The sequence below is a fragment of the Euprymna scolopes genome, chromosome 21, assembly GCF_053919585.1.
Source record: "Euprymna scolopes isolate OS-2025 chromosome 21, ASM5391958v1, whole genome shotgun sequence".
Lineage (NCBI taxonomy): Eukaryota > Metazoa > Mollusca > Cephalopoda > Sepiida > Sepiolidae > Euprymna > Euprymna scolopes.
The window spans coordinates 100,165,004-100,190,038 of record NC_136502.1 but is presented as its reverse complement, the minus strand read 5'-3'; the positions used below and the strand labels follow the sequence as shown (position 1 = coordinate 100,190,038).

Genomic DNA, 25,035 nt, shown 5'->3' with positions numbered 1-25,035 from the left:
TGTTAATGCTGCCAGTTTTTGATTTTGGATTTTCTCGTATGTCTTTTACTGGCAAATAAAAGAGATATTTGATAATATCCTCAGGCTTTAAGTACTATATCAGAGTGGTCTTCTTGGTGAATTCACTAACAGAGCAAACAAACTCCACCTACCCCAATTTATAACCATTTTTCTTTCTCTTTTATAGAAGTAAATCCTGTAAATTAGTACTAGTATGTTGACATATACTAAGTCTAAGAGGGACTGGATACTATATCAGAGAGAGAGTGTTCATCTATGAGGAAATAGATAAGCACAGTTATGCAATATAATGCCTTAGTAACTAGATTTATTTTGTATTAATTTGAAGATATATTCATTTTAATGTTTGCATTTTCCTGAAAGGTCTCTGCTGAATTATAGAAAAATATAAATTACATTCCATTCTTAATAGAAATATTATACAAACACACACAATTAGGAGATAATTTGAATGCCTATTAGCCACTGTCCTCATGTGTTTAAGGTCTCTCTGTACAGGGTTTGTAAGGTCAACCTGACATGAGGATACTTTTCCCTAAAAGTAAACCTTGACTAAATATTCAAAATCACATTTTGTATTTGGAGCTCAAATAAGATCTCTTCTGTATGAATAACCCACGAGAAATGGTGCATCTTTTCCAAGTGATGTTACAAATAACAAAGCTGGATATTCCATCAGATAAAATGAATTTTTGTCCTGGAATCCAGTGAGACCAATAGACCACAAGAAAGATATATAATAACATATTTAAATGGTCATTTGAGGAGAGGAAATTTATGTTCCCAACTTCTTTACCTTAGTGTTTGAAATGTAAAGGAGAACTTTAATGGAATATTTGAATATCCATGTATCTCATATAGAGATTAAGTGTTAGCCTGTAGGAAGGGGGCCTTTGATTTTTGAGAAGTTCAAAGTAAAATGCAATAAAAGACAATAATAAAATGCAGAAATCTAATAGCTATTTTTCACAACAAAAATTTTAATTGTGAATTGTTGAGAAAATAAAAATAAGCCATGATAATTTTTTCAGGTGTTCACACGTAATTACCTAAAAAAATGAAAACTTTTTTTTTGGGGGGGAGGGGATAGTTGAAGGTGTTAATCTACAAATTTTCCATTATTATTATTAGTAGTAATACTATTACTATTATTATCTGTATCTTTTTCTTATTACAGTAAACCAAATCAACCTAATAACTGACCCTATCTTTATAATTACAATAAAAAATATGAAAATTTTAAGACAGAGGGAAGTCATAGAATAGTTAACCTGCTCTCCATTCCATGTTAAGAATGGTTTTCTAATAGTAAAATGATTGTTTGAAAAATCATTCTTAAGATGAGGGCGGGGGGGGGTTATCTACCCTGTGTCTATACGTTTTTTTTATTTTGCATAACAATGGATTATTTTCAACATTATTTTTATTAAAAAATTTGAATAGAGTTATAGTCGAACTACTGCAAATCGCATTGTTTTAAAAGAAATATAAACCTTTGTCTCACAACTTTCAATCAAATACAAGGAAAACATTTGAGAAAAATATTTACAAAGATTTACTTATGTCATGCACATTTTGCAAAAACAAAACAAGAACATACAAACACAGGTTTTACAGTAATTTTTTTTTTAAATTTAGAAATTTTTAAAGAATTGGAATCAGAAATTTAGAACAGAAGCATCCCATATTTCATCCAAAAGTATGTTTTGTATATTCATAATTGGAGATTGTCAGTGATGTACTGCCCTTAATCACTTTTGCATTATTTCAGCTCAGGCAGCTACCTCAACTTAAGACCAGCAGATTCAAGTTATTTCTTGGAACATGAAGTACTACACACCTTGACATTAAATTATTTTTAATTTAATACAAAAAATTTGATCATTTGTATTGACTTGTGCTCAATCAGATTATTGCATATACCCCTACCACCCCTCTAAAAGACTTCTAGTTATTACATCAGAGTTATCTTCCCCTTGAATTCTATTTTGGTAAATTGACTGATTTATTCATTAACCTATACATGTTATCCAATACCACTTAATAATTCCTTGTTATATGTAAATTATTAACTAAACTTTTAATTCTACTGTAATCACAATTTACCTCTCGTATATCATATGATTCAGAAAATTAATAACTTTCAATTTTTAGAAACAGGAATCTGAAAAATACTACTCACTAATCTAATCAAATTATGGATATTCTGAATACTATGTATTGTATGCAATAATTCTGACATATGTTATAAGGTTGAGAGAAAAAGAAAAAAATATAAATATTGATTTAAAATCCAGCGTAAGAAGCTTGCAAAGAATATAGGAAAAATAGTAATCCCTCAAAACTTTACTATGCTAATGCTTAATATTCTTCATGGATATTTCCTCAAAATTTAAATGAATTAATGAGTAATTGTAGAAAAAAAATGAATGCAACAAAAGATAGTGGGAGTAAACTTTAAAAAAATGTAATATTGGAGGAAATAAAGAAACAAATATAGAATAACAAAAAATCAAAAGGATTATTCAAATTAATATATTAATTAGTTGTCCATTTCTTTAACATATTTAACTTACTTTTACTTATGCTGCTTACAGAGCCCTCATTCAAAATTTCATCAAATCATTATTCCTATCTACTTTGTTATATTCATTAATCAACTTGTACTTTAATTTCTTATTAAAAAATAAATAAAAAGTAGCTTCCATACATAAGAATTCATGTTTTGAGGATATTTTTATGCACTTTTCTATGGCTATGTTCTTTTCATTTGGAAGTAGTTAATGTGCTTGTAATGCTTTCAGCAACTCTGCTCTCACTATTCCTATTTTTCAAAGAGCTTTACACAATGACCATCCCACAAACATTGGCAACCAATTCTATAAGATCATGCTAGATACACTATGTATTTCACCAATATTATCCAACTATAGTATCTGGCCTTCTTTTCATTCACTAGTGTGACATATTCCTTCCATGGCACAGACAATTGCAAAATGATACATTTTTTGATACTGTTTGAATATACAATTAGGTCTGGTCTGGTCTGAGAGATGTATCTTGAAAATTTTAGTTGTGGCTTTAGGTCTATTACTAACTGCCAAATCGATTGCAGAAGATAATAGGTTATATCTGGCTCCTTGTATGTTTATGTGTCTTCCCTCAAGCTTTAATGACATATTTGATTAAAATTTTTTACTTCACTGGTATTTATTACTTTAGACATCTACAATCACTAATTACCTAGTCATGCACCAATTGTATCAATCATCACTCAAAACTTTGTGGCCACTAACGAGGTCTTATAATGTTCCTTTTCTTGCACACAAGTGGAAATTGGAGATCTCAGTTTTCCCCATACATGTAGATTGGAGGAGTTCGGCAAGATATTATATACTAATTGGATAAAGGAATCAAACCTAGCTGAAATTTCACTGCCAGCAATCAGGCCAAGGTTTTAACACTTCCTACTTACATAGTGGCAATTTTGCAGTAACGAACTTCTGCAGACTTTACCTTAGATAAGACTAGCTTGGGCGCCTGGCATTGTCCAGGTGCTTGGAGATGTGTGTGTAGCAAAAAAAAGAAAAAAGTCGCAGTAGGCAGGCAGGCTCGAACCCGTGCCACGAAGACAGACAAGAAAGTGAAAGAAAATCTGACATCTTAGCCAATGTGTCCATGATACGATCGGAAGTCACAAGCATTGCAATTAACCGAAGTCAATCATTTGGTGATGATAACTTGCTAAAATATTGGCGAAAAAAATCAGCACCTCCTTGTACAAAACAGCTGAGTTTAGGGTGGAGGAATTAATGTTTGGGGCGAATTTTTTATATTTGTCATCCGAGACGTTGAGCTTCAAAATGATACCAATCTTGTCAGGATCCGTTGCCTGTCGAAAGTTTTTGTGAGACATACATACATTTAACCAGACAGGTGAGATTTAAATTATAGATGACATCCTTTTTACCTTTGGACTTTTTGATTTGTGGATCATATAAATAACCTAACATGGCTATTGTCCTCAATACAGTTTTTTGATTTAGTCGCTCTTCCACTAGTTGCAACATTCTTTCCATATTTCAGATCTTGTCTGAATTCCTACAGCTATCACTTTGGGGTAGATTCTGTATATTAAAGCTGCTTTCTCATTTTTGTTACTTTTAAACTCCTTCATGAGGATGTTAGATGAGAACTGCAGCGCGTTGCTTTTATCACAGAGGACCATATATAAGCATCTTTGCAAATACAGACACTTTCTCAAACAGTTACTAATTATTCTTTTGGTTTGGGTTTGTTTACCAGCCTCCCATGATGACAAGAGCAATTTATAGTGGGAATCCACATCATCTCTCAGAAGAGACACTTGTATTTCTACAATCGGTACCAAAGTTAACAAATATTTAGCATTTTCAACATACATGATACATTTAAAAAGATATTTAACCCCTAAAAGGAACATAATTCAAAATAATGTTCCACTACTATAGTCAAGTATCTAAAATGGACATTCTAGTATTGCATCATTTAGCCAAACTTATGAACTTTATCTCTTATCAAATATTCTTTATTGGGCAGATTTCTAACAGGACTAGGATAGATTTGTCAGAAAAACTCCAGCCAAACTTAATATTAATGTCAGGATAAAAATTGTTTGCATGCACAACTGAAAATGAAAATGATTGTTAACTCTCAACATGGTGCTTCCAAAAATGATCAAATATATTGTAAAATTAAATATAGACATGAAAGAGTTTGAAAATTGAACAGAAGTTGGAGAGTCTGTACCTTACTTGTTGTCAAAATCAGAGAGGATACAAAATTATTGCAATCAATGAAGCAGAGAATTGTATAAAAGATTAAAGACCCCCCCCACACACACACACACCATAGAAGAAATATGTTACACCTGTGGTATGTTGAACCTTTTATATTGTTTGTTACAGAATAGACAGCATTCAAGATATAGACAAAGAGCGGTAGAATTTATAGTAAATTTTAATATTGTGGGAGAAATTGATGATTTATGATTGCCACTGATTACTTAATATCCTCAAGAGGATATGAAAAACTACAAACCAAACCTTTAAGGACAACATCGAAATTAAGATTGTAAGGTAGGTTCCATAAAGTGCTGCGTATTGGATATTTCTTCATGATCATATCAAACTATCCATGTTATGATTAGATTTACATCACCATCTGGAAGATGACTTGAGACAAATGGATGAATATGAACAATGTAAAATATTTATGTTCATTCAGTTCTACAGCATCAACATTCTCTGGCTAAGTTGTTTGTAGATTTCATCATAAATTCTTAGGATTATCAATTTTGCTTTCCTCAGATTGTCCATTGCAGAGTGTTTCCTCACAGATAGCTGTCTGCTTTATGTTTCTTGTCAACTGCCTAACTGTTGAAAATGCTTTTTAACACATAATCTTGTTTGACCAAGTAAAGTCTTTGTTATCTCAGTCTTCTTCATTATCTAACATAAACAGTTGTTACTAAAATTTGTATTGAAATAATTTTGTTACAATTATTTGATACAGAGAACCTATTAAGTCAGAGTGTAGCTTATATTTTGGATCTAGTGCATAGGTTGATACACTAGATAAAATAGAAATGTCATTTTTCTGAGGTATTAGTCATTAATCTATTCCATATAAACCAATTAAAATTGTATTGAATGGAACACCTTAGTCTTATGATACATAAAATCTATATCAATAACACAGAAAATAAACACAGGATGAATGCATTAAATTAAGAAAATCACAAAACCAATAGACTAGCATGCAGTAATGATACTAGTTATGAAAAAGAATGGTCAAATTAGGAATTGAATAAAGTTCTAAAATAAAAGCTATCTCCTTGACATTCTTTAAAGGAGGCAATAATCTTCAGTAGACTTGAGGGCATATCATAATTTTAGAAAACTACACAACAGTGATTTTCCAAGTAACAACATTTGTATTTTTCTTTGGCTGATATTTTTACAAAAGTGTTTCTCTTGAAATTGTATAATGCACAGAAATTTTCTAATAAATAATAAAAGAAATTCTGTAAAATGAGCAGGACGTCAGCTTCTACTTGAATAATATACTAGTCTACAGATAGGATATTATAGATTAATAACTTTTAAGCAGCCTTAAATATGTTAATATCAATCAGACTACAATTACTCAAAGTCAAAGTAGCAAAAGAAATAGAATTCTTAGAACATATATTACAACCAAAGTAGTGACAATATTAATTTTCCAGGTCAATTTATTCCTTATCTATCTATTACATTTGGATTACAAACAGACCTATTAGAAAATCTTATTGAAGGACACTGGGATAAAAACATAGACCATAGTAATTAAACAAGAATGATATAAATGATTGATTGAAGAAAAGTGACGGGGAGGGGGGTCAGTTCGAATCCAAATATAGAATTAGTAGACATTAAATGAGTTTATTATAATGGTGTCATTACATAGTTCAGGCAAAAATAATTTCTATCAGAAAAGGAATGTTTCATGATAGTGTGGGCCTGTAAAAGTTTAATACATATTTAGTTGAACTAGAATCTTTTATATTAAAACTCAATTCCATTAATCAACATAAGGAATATGTCTTTGATGCCAGTAACTACTGATGAAGCTAATGATTTTTTTTTTCCTGTGGAAATGAACTTAATACACTCTGACACATTAAGAAGCAGTAAAAGAGGAGAAAAAACAAAGCAACTTTGATAATCAATGAACAACATTTTGATTCTGAAAAATATTCCATGTGCTGTCCTGGTAGAAGCACAGAGATTACTAGGAGAGTACAAAACTGCTTATATTGCAAAGAAAAGCTCTACCTCAAACATTACCAATCTAAAATATTCACTTTTAATAAAGTTTATTTTACTTATTCCTCAGAAATTTAGGAACGGGAAAAGATTCGTTTATTGGCGCTATCCACTCCCCCAACACACATACACACACACACTAAACCTTATAAATCAGAAATTAAATAAAGTTTCATTGTGATATGTTTTTTATAATTGATATCTGGAGAGCTTTAATCAATAGTAAAATTAAATTATTTTACAAGAGCAAATATTTTAAGTTGTAATGCTTATTCTCAGTCAACTGAAAGTTGTTGGTTTTTATTCAACCTTACTCTATACAGATAAATAAAATGAATGTTTTTTGCATCAATTCATATTACTCTTTTCTTCTCATTAACCTCACTTTAGGGACCTTCAAGTTCGGAGGTCACCTCCAGTGGAAATTGAAGGGGGGGGGATCACATGACTTCAGGTGTGACCTCTCACTCTCTTAGCTGATAACCTTTCAATAAAGAAAGACGTTTACATGCTGTCCCTAAACTGGGAACATCATGCGTCAGGTGGTTGATGTAGTAAAAAAAAAAAAAAAATAAAGTTATCTATTGGTTCATCTATCTCATCTCTCTGTATCTCAAACACATGCGAAGTCGGCCTGTTTCTTGCTCTGTCCTTTGAATAACCCTTTTATATAGTAAACAATCAGTGTGGGCACGGTATAAAGAAGCAAAAAATGGTGATGATGGCAACAACACAAATGGCGACATGGGTTATAAAAGTGTAATTCAACAGAGAATAATTGAGAATTCCTGTGCTATTTATTGAGTGTGATACATTCAAACTGGAAATGTCATTTCATAAAAGAATCTGTCACTGTTATCAATCAAGAAATACTTTTAAACTCTTTTTTCTTATTTCTTTTGTGATAAAATTGTACACTTTTTTATTTCCAGATTCTTTACCTGCTGAAGAAGCAAATGAGTTAAGCAATGAGGCAGTTCTTCAGCTCCAGCACTATTTAACAAAAGAATAATCTCAAGTTCAGTATGATGGTCATGTGGATGAATAAACTTGTCATCCAATTACAATGAAAAGTATTTATCTTCAATATAAATTAAAACAGAAGAAACAAAAGCCTCAAGAACATCAGTAGTTTTTTTTTTCATCATTCCAACAGTGAGTTAGCTTATCTTGCCACGAGAAATCTGCAGACAGATCAAATGATTCATCCACGACCAAATATCCATCTGTTTCAACAGTGAAGAAGTTGAGTCACTTTCTGATGAAATCTTCTGTAATTAAGGGAAGATTTACCCTTCAATACACATACATATATATACTTTTATATATAAAAAAAAAGTATAAAGTGAAGTTTTGTTTTGTTTATTTTTAACTAATTTTAATCAGGCTTTTTTTACAACATTCAGACTACAAGATGATCTCACAATCTTTCAAGCTGCTAATGTCTCATCTTTCCATAGTAGCACTCTAGTAAAAACTCATGTCCTGACAAAAACAACTCAACTTGGGAGAAATTGTAAATAGGACTGGTCAAAATAATTTATCTTGTGAACATCAAAGTGTCCATACAGTTGATCATTACATAGCAATATTATGAAGAAACATCATGATACACACTTGAATCTAACGTAAATATTTCAAAAATAGACTATAAAAACTCTGTACACCTTTACCATGATTCATTTGGATATTATAAAGATGAATTTTACTTACTACTCTTTGCAAAAATCATTTTTTTTTTCTTCCAGGGTTACTACCATTAAAAACCTAAATTATTCAAGTGTATTCAATTCCTCTTATACTTATAAATTAATACAACGCATTTGTTGTTTTTAAATTTTACCAGTTGTAAATGCCATGCTTGACTTGATAACTCACTATAGCATTCTCAATCGATATTTTTCTTTCAGATTACTGCCATTTAATAAACCAGATTAGATGACACTCTAAAAATAGAAATGAAACCCTTTGAATTATTTAAATATCCCTACAGGTTCCAAAGTTATCAGGTTTTAAAAACTTGCAATCTTGAGCAGAAAATTGGACAACATTTTGATCAAAAGATACTTTATTCTTTAATTTTCCTAAAGCTTGCCACTCTTAATGGGTTATTTCTGATTGTATGTATCTAGGGATGAAGATGTACAAATTTTTAAATTTCTTTCCCTGAATATCATTTTGGTCAGTGAAAATTTCACATATACAATTAAGATGTGCGCTTAACTATAGAAGGATACCATTAATCTTCATATATGACAAACTGTTGCATCTGTTGATGGTATTTTCCTCAACATTTCATTTGACACATGTTGAGCTAAATGATCAAACAATTCTTTATGTTTTATATTTGCACACTTTTGTTCTTATGCTTTTTGACTTCTTTTATCTGTGACTATTTCTTGCAGCAGAGACTTTGCTTTCTGCACGTGCTTCTTACAAAAACTTTTGAGACTTTCATTAGTCGGTGATGAACTTTTGACACATGCCAACATATATTTTACAATTCCAGTGTCTTTACTCTATTTTGAAAATGAATAAAGCTCCAAAAACCTTTGTTTTCATTTCATGATTCAAGACTGATTTTCTGCAAATTCATTTATTTTAGTGATTTAAACTCTTCAAAGACTTTTCTGTAGAAACCATATATGTATTAATATTTCTGCAATTTTTACAAATTCTTTCTCCAAATTTACAACATGGCAAGGAAGAAGAAAAGAAAAACACACTGAAGATGGAGGATAACTCTGAAATATATTTGTGATGAATTTTAAACAAGTAAAATATTTGTTTATTTTCCAAATATTATGTTGTATTTGGCTTTCAAGGGCACTTGATGCGTATTTTATTTTATCCATAAATATTTTTGTTTTGGAAATAATTCTGTAGAAAGAATATATATATTAATATTTCTCCAACGAAAATGATTTCATTTATTACCAAACTGACTTCAAAAATTTCCTTAAAAGTTAAAGTACTTGGAAAATAAGCACAGGGACGAAACAAGGGTTGGAGCTTGGTTAAAGCTCTTTTTTAGAACCTGTCTGAGTGAGATACTAGTAGTTGATGTACGAGCCCAGACATAGCACCAAAACTTCATGCATTCGTGAATGGTGACTTTGTAAAGATATAGGATATTGGCAAGAAGAGAGCTCATCTTTTTTGCATCAGCCTTGTCAATATCTTCTACATGTTTATTTTAATTCATATTACTTACTGAGGAGTTTGAGAGGTAGTCTCTCAGGTAGAGTGCTATTAGCCATGACACTTGGTGGTTAAAAATGTTTCTTATAATTGTTAAACAAAAGAAGCTTTGTTTTTGTAGAATTGTTATTGTCCATTTATATCCCCATTTAAAAATGGAAAGGGAACAAAACAACAACAAAAAAATGGCAGTGTCAAAATGTCCTCCTGTTGATACAACGCACAAAATCTTTTTTCCTTTCTTTCCTCACTTTGCAATAGATCCTCGTGTATTCAATATTATCCTTCACCGTTCTCGCTCTAAGCTGTCTAACAAAAATCTCAACTTAAACCTTTAGAATTTGTCCCTTTAAACAGTCACCAATTGTGTACATATGCAAATTAATAGTATACATTCACTAATGAGTGACCTACAAAATTATGCTTGTCTTTTCTTTTCTACATTTTCTGCTATCGTTTTACAGGCTAATTAAACATGAGGTCATTTGCGAGAGTGAGGATTTCTATTAGACCCCCTCCTGATATCACTATCACAGAAGCAGCAAGGAGATGGTGATCACTGACATGTACTTCAACATAGAATTGAAGGCGTAAATTCCTCGTTCCCATCCTTCACATCACTACCGTCATTGCCACCAGCACGTTCCACAATTCCCTCTTCTGTTTCTGTATGCAGCATTTCTGAGCTACTCCAAAGGGGCAGTAGAAGATGAGGATCATCCTTTAATTGGATGTTTTCTTCCTCATCATCCTCCGAGGTAGAAGAGGCACAACAGGGGCAGACATCTTTCACATGATGTGTGACACCATTAATCAACATAGTCTTAGAACTTATTTTTTTTCTATTCGTTCACTGCCAAACCTTGGAGTGCACCGAGCATTTGGTGGTTTTACCCAATCACGATCTCCCACTATACATGGTGTGTCGATAACTCTAACCAATGATGGTGACATCTATCCCTTTTATACGCTGTTCATACCAGTAAATCTCATTGGGTGGCGCATTTGATGGTGTTGCATCATCCTTGGGTGTCACATTATACCAGTACACAGCTTCTGGATTCGAACACTGTGTCCTGGCTGCAATTCTTTTGACAATGCAGTGATATCAGGAAAATATGCACATTGGTAATGCATTCTAACCCCCCATTCGGTTATGACTTTCTGAAATTATTGATATCGAAATCTAGAGGCATTATCAATCAAGATTTCAAGCGGGAGACCAGGTTCAGAAAAGATGGATCTTAATTGTCACACAATGCTCGATGTATCCTGTCATGTCAACAGACGCCATATCGTGAAACGCGTTGGGCCACAGTCTGTTAAGGTCAAGAAATGTTTGCCATCATAATGAGTTATATCCATACCTATCCAACACCAGTTTTCCTTCACCTCAAGCTTCCATTTTTGCCATTAAGATGGTGCTGGATCAATTTGTGACACTCTTCGCACAAGTGTATTGCTACCTTGATCAATACCTTCCTAATTGCAGGACACACACTTCGGACAAAATATGTGGTTCGACGAATTCCAGGATGTCCATCTTGCGGAGGATTAGATCCCTGCATCATTATATCAATCCATCTCTTTGGCACTCGAGTCAGCTTATAAGCCAATTCTGCTCCAATGGAACTAAGGTAATATCAACCTGCAAACTGTATTCGTCAAATAGACAATTTATTAATCGCTAGTCTCCTTCATATCAACATTTCACTTGCGGAACTCGTCTCTTTCCAGTTAAGGTGTCAGTCAACCAGTGGTAAACATACGAGTCAGTGTGAAGGTGTACGACCTGGACCTGCAAGATTAAGCCCTTTCAGCATGGCATGAATTTTCACCAAATTGATATGCTGGGCATCATTTTTCGGACAAAGCCAGCACGCATCTTCTACAACATTACTCAATCGTTCCAACACTGCACCTGTAATCAAAGAACTCACGTCAACCCACGCATTCAGTAAATGTCCTACTAATTTACCACAAATAGAAAACATCCCCTACCTGATTTTCCTATGCGGACAGACGCCACGCTAGACGATCTGAAAACCACTCCTGCTCAGGTGCATGCTATCATAAAAAACCTTGACACTTCAAAAGCATGTGGACCCGATCTTATCCCAGCTGTGCTATTAAAAAAGTGCTCAGCCGAAGTAGCTCCAGTTCTCTCCAAACTCTACAACAAATACCTTAATGAAGCTTGCTTTCCGAGCTGTTGGAAAACTGCTTCTGTTGTACCAGTATTGAAGAATTCTGGCGAAAGGACTGACCCATCAAATTATCGCCCCATTAGCCTCCTCCCACTTTTTGCCAAAATATTTGAGATCTTAATTAACCATGCTCTAGTCCATCACCTTACAGATGCTAAACTTCTGACTGACAAACAATATGGATTTAGACAAGCCTGTTCCACAGCAGACATCCTAACTGTGATCTCTGAACGTATATACCATTCACAGGACAAAGCAGGGGAGGGCAGATCGGTAGCTCTAGATATATCTAAGGCTTTTGACAGGGTATGGCATGAGGGTCTCCTCAGGAATATTATATCATACGGTATCACTTGTAGAATACTTAACATAATTAAATCCTTCTTAGATAAGAGAAAAATCCAGGTTGTCCTCGACGGTCGTACATCTAAACAATATGATATAAATGCGGGGGTGCCCCAGGGTTCTATCCTTGGACCTCTATTGTTCCTGATATTCATAAATGACCTCCCCGACAAAATTGCCTCTGAGATGGGTATATATGCTGATGACACTACACTCTATGGCAGGCACGACAGGAAGACGAATGAACACATTTCTAAAGAAATGGCAGAAACACTAGAGGAAAACCTCCAATCTGTGGTGGAATGGGGACAAAAGTGGTTGGTCGCATTCAATGCTGCCAAGACTAAACTAGTTTCATCCAATAATCACAAGAAATCCTCTCTACCACCTATAGCAATGGCCAACGACAATCTGAGAGTACATCTTTCAAACTCCTTGGCTTAGCGTTCACAGGAAACATGAGTTGGAACAATTACATTGAAGGCATTGCCAGAGCCGCTGCAAGAAAGGTGGGCTCTCTCTACCGTGCTAGAAAACTACTAACACCCGAAAGTATCCTGTACCTCTATAAGGCCACCATTCGCCCATGTATGGAGTATTGCCGTTACATCTGGGCTGGTGCATCTACTACTAGTCTCTCGCTCCTTGACAAAGTTCAAAAGAGAGTCGCAAACCTGATAGGCCCTGAACTGGCATCTAAGCTTCAGCCTCTGTCCCATCGACGAAATATTGCATCCCTCTGCCTTTTCTACAAGTATTTTAGTGGTGAATGCTCTGACGAACTGCAATCACTTGTGCCCCCACGATGTGAGCACCCTCGACAAACCCGACAGGCTGCTAAATCCCACCCCCACACTGTAGAGATCCCTAGATGTAAAAGATCTTTTTACTCCAATAGTTTCTTCCCCAGAACCGCTAGACTCTGGAATTCCATTCCAGGTCCCTGCTTCCCCAACAGTACTGACGTGCAGAAGTTCAAGTGTAATGTGAACAGACATCTTGCTGCCCAAATCCCTACATAGTACCCCAGTAGTTGTTGCCCCTGATAGTAGCCCTCTACACCAAAGTGGCAATTTGCCTTGTTTGGGATGAAAATGTAATAATAAAAAAAACAAAAAAAAAACATGATGCACCCCATTAACAGACTAGGTACATCTGGAATCGGGCTCCCTCGCATCCATCATAAAATATTACATTCCTCTTGGACTTCAAGGCCCAACAAGCACACACCATCCTTTAAGTGCTTAGGGTCCTTGCTTATTAAACCGAAAGATTTCAGTTTCATTTGAACTGCATCTGCAGACAATATGTCTTCATTAACGTAGATGTCATCAATGTAAGTTGAAGTAGGTTTCACCGTGGTCTCATCTTGCATCAAAACAGTTTTAATGATATTAATGTCATTATTAAGGGTGCTATGTTTAGGCCAAAACCTAAGGGTGTCAAATAGTATCATTTTTCCCTTGATTATCAGTCTGAAATGGACTCTTATTTGTAGGTAGGCTCTCTTCAAATCAAGCAGTGCTACATTACTCCCTTGACGCCACTCTCATAGTTTAGCAGCACACACATCTGCATTCCTGGTAAACGTATCAACATGCTGATTCAATTCTTGATAATCAATCGTGGGTCGAATTTTGTGTTTAGTCGGTTGCTCGATAGCTATTAGCAGAATTAATCATTTGGGTGGTCCTAGACATTCTTGTGGGTATGGTATTAACTAACCGTTATCAATCCATGTCTGAAGTTCTTCATATGCAGCCTGATTCTTGATAAAAACTGCATACTCTGGGATGGTATTGCATATTCGATCATGGTCCATTTCCACCTTGCAGTTCAGGCCCTTTCTTTGTCATCAAACGTGGCAAAGAAGTCCTTTTCCTTAATAGAAATAGCTGCACACACTTCTTTCCTCTACCAAGCATTATACCTCCGGCTGCTGAAATCATGACACCTTCTAGAGCTCTTATTGTGTCAATTCCAAGTAATAATTTGTATCCAAGGGGTTTTTCCTGCATTACCAGGATGTCAACTTCAGCTTTCTCAGTGCAGATTGTGACAGTACCTATACCACAACATGCTTGGGATAATCCATTTATGGTCATGACCTCCACTTCCTCCATGTCCGACAGCGATTTGTGCTTACTATAGACCGGGAACATCCTGTGTCTACAAGTGCTGAACATTGCACATCATTAATTTTGATGCCGACAACAGGCAATGCTGTGTTCATTGTTTGGCAAGGAGCAAGGGTGGCGGACAGTATCCTTTCCCCAACTTCATTTTCTGAACAGCTGCGAGATATGTGACTAAAATCATTGCAGCAATAACATTGAAGTGTTCTGTGTGCACATGGATAAGCATTCATCATACCACTTCGACTTCAGCACTCCTTAGCAAAATGGTTAGGACGCCCATATTTATAGCAAACAGGGCTCTCACGCTTAGCGTTAACTGGGAGAGAATCCACCACATTGTATCCATAGGGTTTACATGCTGCATGACTAGTGCCGACTGTTGCTGTAATTGGTTCTGATTTGTTAAGGAGGTTTCACATTCAAGCAAATAACTTGTCCGTTGTTAATTTGTCAATGCGTGAAGACGCTGCCAAAGTCTACTGACATCCTCAGGTAAGTATACCAAAAAGGCACAGTTCAACATTTTTTCATTGACACCACCAAACAGTGCTGATAACTTCCATAAATCAGCTAAGTAAACGCCCACCATTTCATTGGGATGTAGTCGCCAGTTAGTGAACTGTTGCAATGCAACAAAAGGATCCATACCAAATTTATATAAGCTCTGCTTAATTTTTTCCCAGTTAGGTTCATCCTTAAGTTGCTGGGTCACTGCATAAGCCCCTCCAGTTAACCTCAACAGAATAACTGTTGCTGGCTCCTTTATTTTGCGCAATTTGAAAATATACACTCAGCCTTCTCAACCCATTTGACAACAGATGGCCCAGCAGTAGTTTCATCAAATTCTGGTATTAAACGGATATCGAATTTGTCCCTATTTTTTTTTTAAGTCACAGCTTATCAAAGTCACTTGAAAATAAAATAAAATAAAAATGCTGAAATAGCTTATAAAATGAAAAGGGAACAAAAAAAAAAATGGCAGTGTCAAAACGTCCTCTTGTCGATACAACGCATGAAAGTCTTCTTGTCTTTCTTTCCTCAATTCGCAATAAATCCTTGTGTATTCAATATTATCCTCCACCGTTCTCGTTCTAAGCTGTCCAACAAAAAACTCAACTCAACCCGCATGCTTTGGAATTTGTCCCTTTTAATTGTGTACATATGCAAATTAATGGCATACGTTCACCAATGAGCGACCTACCAAATTATGCTTGTCTTTTCTTTTCTACTTTTTCTGCTGGCATTTTACAGGCTAAGAAAACACGAGGTCATTTGTGAGAGTGATGATTTCTATTACAACCACCGACTGGAGTTTATTTTATCAGGATTCAGTCATTGTTTTGAATACATGTATTCAGTTTGCACACCTGTTGAGAATAAAGCATAGTGTCATCAGCAAATATTCCTATCTAAGACACAATTACACCAGAGAGGTTGCTTATAAAAATCAAAAATAATAAAAAGGTCCATGGATCAACCTCCTGGGACAAATAAACATAACTGTAATATTGTTTAGTTGTATGGCCATTGAGGACAACCTGGATGTTTCATTTAGCTAACAAGGATCTGATTATATTAAATATTCATGCACTGTATACTTTTACATTAATGCTGTCACTAAATGTGTTGTTAATTCTAACGAGATTTTGAGTATTTATGTACATTGCTGGAACAACCTTCACCATTTGTTTGTCTCTAATTTATGCAAACTAAACAACCTCTCTGGGCATTCTGTTAAAAGCTTTTTTCAGATCAGTTCTTATAAAAAGTACTCTTACATTTGTCACAGGATATAGCAAGAGTGATAATGTGCTCCTTATATGCTGCTCAATTATTCTCTTGAATCACTTTTAGAACTGGATTCATCAACTTTAAACCTCTATAATTAACTATATCTAGGGATTCTCCTTTATCTTGGTACCAAGTTTAAAATCTTTCAGGACAGCCACTGATTTTCATCATCTGTCATCATCTCAATACCAAGTTCAGTCATATTTCGACAACAATGCCTGAAAGTCTTCCAGCCTTACTCTTCTTTATCTTATTCACAATCACTGTATCATTTTTGAATTCTTATAGTTGAACCAGTTAGTGCTTCTGCAACTTTTAAATTTTCTTGGTTCCAATAAAACTATATTCATCAATTCATCATAGCAGCATTTCCAAGCATTCCTTTTGTCTTGTTTATTTGTTGCTAACATTCCATTATCATTTCAAATAAATTTCTCTCCAACAATAGCCATATTCATCTTTGCTATTTGTTTATTTTGAATACTTCATTTGGTTATCTCTTCATAGTCGATCTGAAAATTTGGCTTTCTCTCTCTCTTTTTGGCTTTTTATGTTGATCTTCTTTCCCTTTTTTATCTTAGATACACATTTTTATTCACTAAACCTTTTCATCCACATTCTTTTTCATTCCACCATCATGTCATACTCTGCCTTGAAGGATTTTCCATCCACTCACAAATTTGGCTTTTCAAAGAGTGATAATTGTTAGAAATTAAAAATATTTTCAGTTTATATTCAATAGTATCTATTGAATTTACATATACTGTAATTGTGAAAAAGTATGAACACCCCCTCCTCAATTATGGATAAAATAACTTGTGTCTAAGTTTATAATAGGCTGTGTTTTAGCATTAAACTAGCCTGGGTGTCCGGCGTTGCCCGGGTGTTTGGAGGTGTGTTTTGAGCACAAAAACTGATACCTTTGCTGTTGCTGAAGTGACATAGGTTTAAATTAAGGCTAGATAATCGAAAAGAGTGGATGACTTTCAAAAATACCAACGAAAAAAGCGACCCCCTCCTATATACTGTAATTGAGAAAGTATGAACACCCCCTCCTCAATTATAGATAAAGTAACTTGTGGCTAATTTTATAATAGGTTGTGTTTTAGCATTAAATGACCTAAATAGATTAAAAAAAAAAAAAAATAAAAGAGACAACCTCCAATTAATGTCTCAATATTTGATTTTTATGTGTAACCTTTATCTTTAAAATATTTAAATTTGAAAGTAAAAACCTGAACAGTTGTAACTATGGCAACATTCCCTGTTAATCAAGTGGCTTAGAACACTTGTATGAACTTTGAATAATTATTTATCCACCTCCCACGTCAACAAAGTTAAACACATAAGTTTCATATGGAGAATCCAGCTCTCTCTGGATTTTATGCAAAAATAATTGGATTAGTTTTTTCAATATTCCCTTATGGATGAGAGTTCGATAGACACCACAAGACGTAAAACTCAGAGGGTGGAACCTTTAGACAATTATACCAGAGACTACAGCTTGTAAAGGATAAAAGTTATTCTATGCGGCAGATTACTGAAATATATATTTTTTCATTTATTAACGACACAAAAATCAAATACCCGTTTTGTATTTTAAACTTCTTTTAGTAGACAAGTAAATTCAATGTAAATAGTAAAGTATGAATTAAAGTTATAGTAAAAATATAATCAGACGACAATCAGTACTGGATAGCAATTTCAATAAAAAGGTGTTAAAGACATTGCAACAAGAAAATAGGCAACTTTTAAAAAGTTTTTCTTTTATATTGAATCTATTTAGAAACTGATTATGACATTAAGTATTTTGTCTTGTTTCTAATCAGAATGTACATCAAGAGAAAGTGTGAAATTTCCTTATGAAGATGCTACAACAAATAGTGGCATATCCATTGTGCATATCAACCGATCAAAAACAAGAGGAAAAATACTGATTAGTGAATATGATGTGAACATTTGCATTTTTAGCAACCTGTAATGATGTCTGCTTTGTGTATTTAATGAAGCTTTAAATAGCACAAACAACTGAAGCAAAACAGGGATGCAAGTTATAAGAGATGGGGAAAAATGTTATTACAAAAATAAAAAATCTTGGAAAAAGAAACAATAGCTGAAATTCAATTTTTTTCAATATCTTTAATATTACTAACAATACTATCACACAAACTATAACACACAACCAGCAAAATGATTGAAAGAGTATTTAATTTAAAATCAAGAATTGCATTATGTTATTAAAAATATCACTGATAAATTAAAGAAACATTTCTGTTGGCAAATAAAGAAAACTTGTAAAGTATGAAAAAGACAAGTGTGATATTTTTTTTCTTAATGAGTTAACACTAAAGCCAAAAGCTACCTGAGGACAGGGGTTAATAAGATGGATAGATTGTCAGTTAAATAATTAAGAATATTATGAGAAGATAGAAAATGATGAATGAAATGAACAAAGTTTGAATATGTAAAGGGACAGTTTATAACAAGTATTTGTTGGCATTGGATTTGAAGACAATTATGCTGTAGTTTACATGGAAGCAGCACTGTGGAAACAATTCAATTTTCCTGTTGAGACACAACCACGAAGTACAATAGTCTAGCCTCCCAAAAATTTCTGTAAGCCTGAAAACAGCACATTTCATATTAAATCAATCATTTACAAAAAGACACGTTACAGGAATTATTTATATATTATTCAAACATATTTATACAGACATCCACATTAAGCTAGGTGTGTTATATTTTGCTCTGATAGAGGGACAAGAAGGAGAATTATAATTTTTCGAAATGTTCAGGTTTTCACAGTGTAAGGCGGGAGATACATAAAATAGTTGTATCATTTCAGATTTTAAAATGATATTTAAGCTAGAAAACTGTTTATTGTTGGAAAAATGTTTGGATCATTTTACATGACTCTTAATGCAATCCACTATCTATAGAAAGGAGGTCACTCAGTCCACTCTTTTTTATCTTGACAAAGTACAAAATCAACTTTGCAATCTAGTGAGTGGTGGTCCCTTCTTTACAGTCTCTTCTTTTTTTAACAGAAGAGCCACTGTTAGTCTATCTACTCTATCATTATTTCTATAGATGCTTTACTGAGCTGCACTCTCTGGTTCCTCCTTGTAAGACATTCATAGCAGGAACTTATCTTTCTACAACAACTGAAAAGAACTTTCCTTCCTACCTGTGTCCCTAACACCAGGTAGAATTTCCATGAATAGAATTTCTTTCCCAAAACTTCCCATCTGTGATACAAATTAAGCTATACTTCTTGAGAGACTCTTCCTTCTCTAGCTCTCATGGGCAACCGAATATCTTTTTTAGCCCTTCTTCGGCACTTGTTATAACCCCTTTATTTAATTTCTTTGTATTTTCTATTTATTTGATATATGCCTAGCCATGAATTTTCTGCTCAGATTAAATAGGGCACAAGTTGTGGAGGCCATGACCATCCCTTTCTAAATGTCCAGCCTGAGCAGGAGGTTCAGAAGAACAAGTAAAAATTTGTCAGAGTAGGTGGGGAAGATACATTTGACAGCACTTCAGTCTGAAATTGGAGAGTTGCATCAGGCTGCCACAAATTGAGGACGAGCAGTAAATATAACCCTCTCTTCCAAGAGGATTCATTCAGTAGAGTCCATCCATAGCCTTTTGAGCCCCTGGTGGGGAATAGGCCATCTACAACTTTTGTAGATGTTTTTGTAGCGAGGAGTTCTTTTTACAGGGTGAGGGTGTTGGCCCCACGCTCAACCTTCCCAGAAGGTACATACAGCGCCTAGCCTTCCCAAATGGTCACCCATCTAGTACTGACCAGGCTCAACATTGCTTAACTTCGGTGATCTGGTGAGAACCAGTTTTTTCAACATGATTGTGCCGTACCATTCAGTAGAGTACTGCTACTTATGTTTCTGTCGGACCTGTTTTCTTTGCCCCAAAATTGATCTTCTAAATCCAAGTTCAGAAAACGGGCTGTTTAGTCTTGTAAAAAGTGATTTGTTTGTGCTACAATCATCACCAAGGAGAGCAGTTTCAGAGATGGGAATGGGCTGTTAATCCCTCATGGAATCATTGTCAATTTTTGCTTATGCTGGTTGGGACATCTTTGGACTGCATAAGCATGCAGTCCAAAGATGTCCCAACCAGCATAAGCAAAAAGTGACAAAACTGTAGCTTCAATCCAGATTGGAAAACAATAGAAGCCAGAGTGACAGATATGAGGAGTCTAAACCAGGATTGGGGAAGCAGTACCCTAACTGAGTTTCACTCCGCTTTCATGGTGTCAGAAGGTACCACTTGCAGGATCCTAGTTCACACTCATTACATCCATTATACTAGTCGAGTACAGAGAATTCTTCTATATCAAGGATATAAAGGGCAACCTTGCAGAAAAGACTGACTGGGTCAAGATCATTGTCGCACTTAAAAGAAGTTTAACAATGTGGGATGTATTACTATTTATTTAAGAAACAGAAAAATTAGCCAGATTGAAACACAATGGAATCACTTTCAAACGAGAGTATCTGGGCAGGAGGCATATCATTGTTTCCACACTCGGTATCCCTTGTTACATAAGAACTGAAACTGCTGCTCTTATGAGCTAATATGTGAATATTGAGGTGATCATTTCTGTCCATGGCACTGTAACATGAAGGACAACACCATGAGGATGAGGCTTCACTGTAATATATCTGACTTCATTCCAACATTGCTTTTGTACAAGTTTTGAAATTTGTCAGTGATAGTAAATGCCGGTAACAGAAGTATATAACAAAATTCTATTCCCCAAAAATTACCACTAGTAAAGAATCTTGCTTCAGTTCCAGTTGAAAAAAAAAAATCTGCTGCTACTGCAGAATCAGCAGCTCATTAAGAAATAAGGAGGGTTAAAGCACAGTTGTTCATAAGAACTAAATAAAAAATTTTAATGAGAAAAAAATGTTGCTTTTATTTTCAAATTAGTCAAGCAATAGCTGCATGTATCCATGCATATAAAAAGTCATTATATAAAGAGACACTTGTCAATATGGCAAACTTAAAATATGGTTTTGAGTTGGGGGGGTTTTCAAAGAAAATCCAATTTGAAAACTTTATTCATTGATATACTATGAAATAATAAAGAAATTCAAATTAAAAAATCTAAGAAAATGGTACATTTTTAGAGAAATATCAAGTCTTCAGTTATCTCTAAGGGTCATATTATTACATTAGTAAACTAAATAGATGCACACTCCATATTCAAGATTTACAACACAACTGAATGGACCTTTCATCAAAAAGTAAACAAAATCACTTGTTTGGATTATGGATGTATCAAAGTTCTTAAGGGAGCTCAAATTCTTTTTGTTCAATGCACGGTTTGATAGGATTTTATGGGTTTACAAGCAGAGAAATCCAACATTGCCTGGAATTGAATGAGTATTAACGAACATTCCACACTTCCAATACTTGTATTGTCATCGAAATCAATGAAATCGCCCATTTGTCAATCAAATCAATCAAGTATCTGTTCTAGTCACGGACCCATCACAGTGTACTGAGAGGAAGCTTTACATATCTCCCTGTACTGAATTATATCGTAGTCTATGTGGCACTGTATAGAACCTGCTGTTGATTTTACAAAATCTTTTTTATATAATGGTTTAAATTGAAGTTTAAAATGCAAAAGATAAATATCATGGTTTAATTGTTCTCTACAAAGAAATATTAATTTCGAACACGCCTCTGTCTTATCGAAGAACCTACATGTGATGTTAGACTGCATAAAAGTGTAAACTTTAGTCAAAATGGGACTGTTCCTCCTTTAATGGAATTTTTTCAATTATCAATACTTATCTGAGGCATTCAAATACAAAATGGACCGAAGAATACTCACAAAAACCTAAAGTACATTTGTTTGAAATTTAAAAAAAAAAAAAAAAAAATTGATCCAGCCATTTTGGAGTTCATAGGGAATGAATTCACACAAACTAAGAAAATGCCTTTTATATGTAAGTAAATAGCAATTTTATAAGTGTCTTTCTCGATGGATGCCCCCAAAAATGCTGTTTTACTAACATTTTATGTGTAACGTGCATTGCTAAGTTGAGGTAGCAGGTTTGGTTTATAGAGGAAGGCCAAGGAAAACGTGGGTGGACAAAAATGGACTTGAGAGAAAGAGGAATAAATAAAGATTTTGCCAGAGATTAGTTCATTTCTTGAAGTCGTCCAACACATGCTAGCATTTAAAACGGATGTTAAACAAAATATGATGATGACGGTATAAAAGGACTAATGGAATCTTTACAGAAAAGAATAATAAATATGCAGATGAAAATAATAAACTCCAAGAAAAATTTTTAAACATCACTTACCATTTATATTTTTTCCTTTGTTAATAGAAGTAGGTGTTTTAGCAATTGGTCAGAATAACGTCCTATAATAAAAACAAAGAAAGATAACTAAAATTTTGGTGTATAGAACCACTGAGTGAGTTTTTTCATTAATGAGTTATCACTTATCAAGTCTAACAGTCACTTGAGGATAAAGGTTAATTAGATTGATAGGCTGTGAGTTGAATAATATTGAATTGAATAATATTGAAGAATATTATGAAATGATTGAAAAAAATGGAATGAACAAGATTTTATTACTTAGGATAGTTTATAACAAGTATTTATTGATATTGGATTTAAGATGACCATAGTGTAGCATATTAATGTGTTCAATAGATGAAACACTAAAAGTTATTGTCCATAGAAATTCAGTTTGATAGAGGAAGAAAGGAAAGTTCTTTGCAGTTGTTGTAACAAGACGAGTTCTTGCTGTGAAAGTTTTACAAGGAGAAACCAAAGATTAAAGCTCAGTCGAGCACCTTCCATTTCAAAACAATGATAGAGTAGAGAAAGTCTAGTTTGTGAGAAATGGACTGTAGAGACAGAAGAGATTGTTTTGTACTTTGTCACAGCAAGGAAGAATTCTATAAGTGAAATCTTATAAAAGGTGATAGCAATACTCAATTTAAGGACAGATCAGATCTGACCCATATATAGGGAAAGGATGGTAGCAGGAGTCAGGCACTTTCTGACGCAGTAGAATGATATAACTATTTTTTCAACAACCTTTGCAACAGATTGAATAGAAGTCTTATTTTTAATCTGGAGTGAAAGCCAATCCTAGGAGCTCATCAAAACAAGAGGTTTCACCAGGAACAGCGCTATTCATTGCAACTGGTGAAAACCAAGTGCTTGTAGTGAAAGAAGAGAAGTTTAGTAACAAGCCACGTTTTTTTCTCCCAATTGCATTACACACTTCATCCAGATCAGAAGAAAGAGAATCAATAAAAGCAGTTGCGTGATTCGTATAGATGTCAACAATGAATATGATTTTGAAATACCACTAATGAAAATCAGAGGCAGAGTTGGGCCCAGAATGGATTTTTGAGGCATGCTGGCATTGATACTGTGTCTCAGACTAATTTTATAGTTTTATCGCATCAAAGAGAACTGATTTGATGGTTAACAGCTTTAATGTTTAAGAAAGAGTTCAGGGTTCTGTACAAAGTTCATTGCTTTTCATTTACATGTTAGAAGCATTGTCCCAAGAGTTTCATATGGCTTCTTCAGAAGAGATGCTGTATACTAATAATTTAGTACTTTCCTGTGAAACAATGGAAGACATACTATGGAAAGTCAAGATCTGAGAGTGAATGTTACAAAGATCAAAATGATGATCAGTGGTTGTAGTGTTGAAAAGTCTTCTCCCCCATCCCCAAAAAGAAAGGGAGTTGGGTGCAATTCGATATTTTGTGGTACTTGTAGCACTGGGTACATAAGAAGTGCAGTGAAATTAATGGTAAGTTGAGAGAGTATAACCAATTTATATGCAAAAAGTTTAAGACAATGAAGATAGATGAAAACTCACAAATGTGGATAAAGTATAATTGGATGTCGAAGCTATTGAGGTTGTCGAGAAGTTTTGTCACTTTACCATTATGGCACAGGATAGAGCAGGTGCTGATATGATTGCAAGAGACATGGAATAAGTTTAAGAAACTTCTGCCATTACTAACTAGCAGAGTGTTACCATTGTCAACCAAGGAAAGAGTTTATCAGGCATGTTAGTGCAGTGTGATGATATATGAGAGTGAAACCTGACCAGTGATGGTTGAAGACATGTGTTGCATGAAGAGAAATAATATGAGACTTTTAATAATAGACAGTATTTGTATACCATAATACAGTCAAAATGTCAGCAGTTGATTTTACCAAATGAAATTCACATTTCTTGTCACTATAAATTTTGTTCAGGTGATTGAAAGCATCTTTCTTAATCAGATTCAAACAATATGCTTATGGCCCAGAGGAATAATTTTATTTATAAGTTGAAAATTGTATACATTTTAAATAAAAATGTTAATAAACGGTTCAGGACTTTGAGCAGGAGTTAATATTGATTTTTGGGAAATGCTAGGTTTTCCTGGAAGGAAGTTAAAGATTATAGATACAT

General features: G+C 34.2%; 2 long non-coding RNA genes and 1 pseudogene across 5 annotated transcripts in view; 1 reads left to right on the top strand and 2 right to left on the bottom strand.

The window, feature by feature from the left end:
- The window catches only part of LOC145242624 (uncharacterized), a 35,391-nt gene extending 25,964 nt beyond the window's left edge, over positions 1-9,427 (top strand). For all 3 annotated transcript variants that reach the window (XR_013862777.1, XR_013862776.1, XR_013862778.1), the window contains one exon: positions 7,799-9,427. This is a non-coding gene — a long non-coding RNA (uncharacterized LOC145242624). The remainder of the gene's footprint in view (positions 1-7,798) is intronic.
- LOC145242625 (uncharacterized) overlaps positions 1-25,035 on the bottom strand; it is a 61,371-nt gene that overhangs the window by 23,199 nt on the left and 13,137 nt on the right. For both annotated transcript variants that reach the window (XR_013862780.1, XR_013862779.1), the window contains exon 3: positions 22,902-22,963. This is a non-coding gene — a long non-coding RNA (uncharacterized LOC145242625). The remainder of the gene's footprint in view (positions 1-22,901; positions 22,964-25,035) is intronic.
- On the bottom strand, positions 20,315-20,432 carry LOC145243139 (5S ribosomal RNA; annotated as a pseudogene).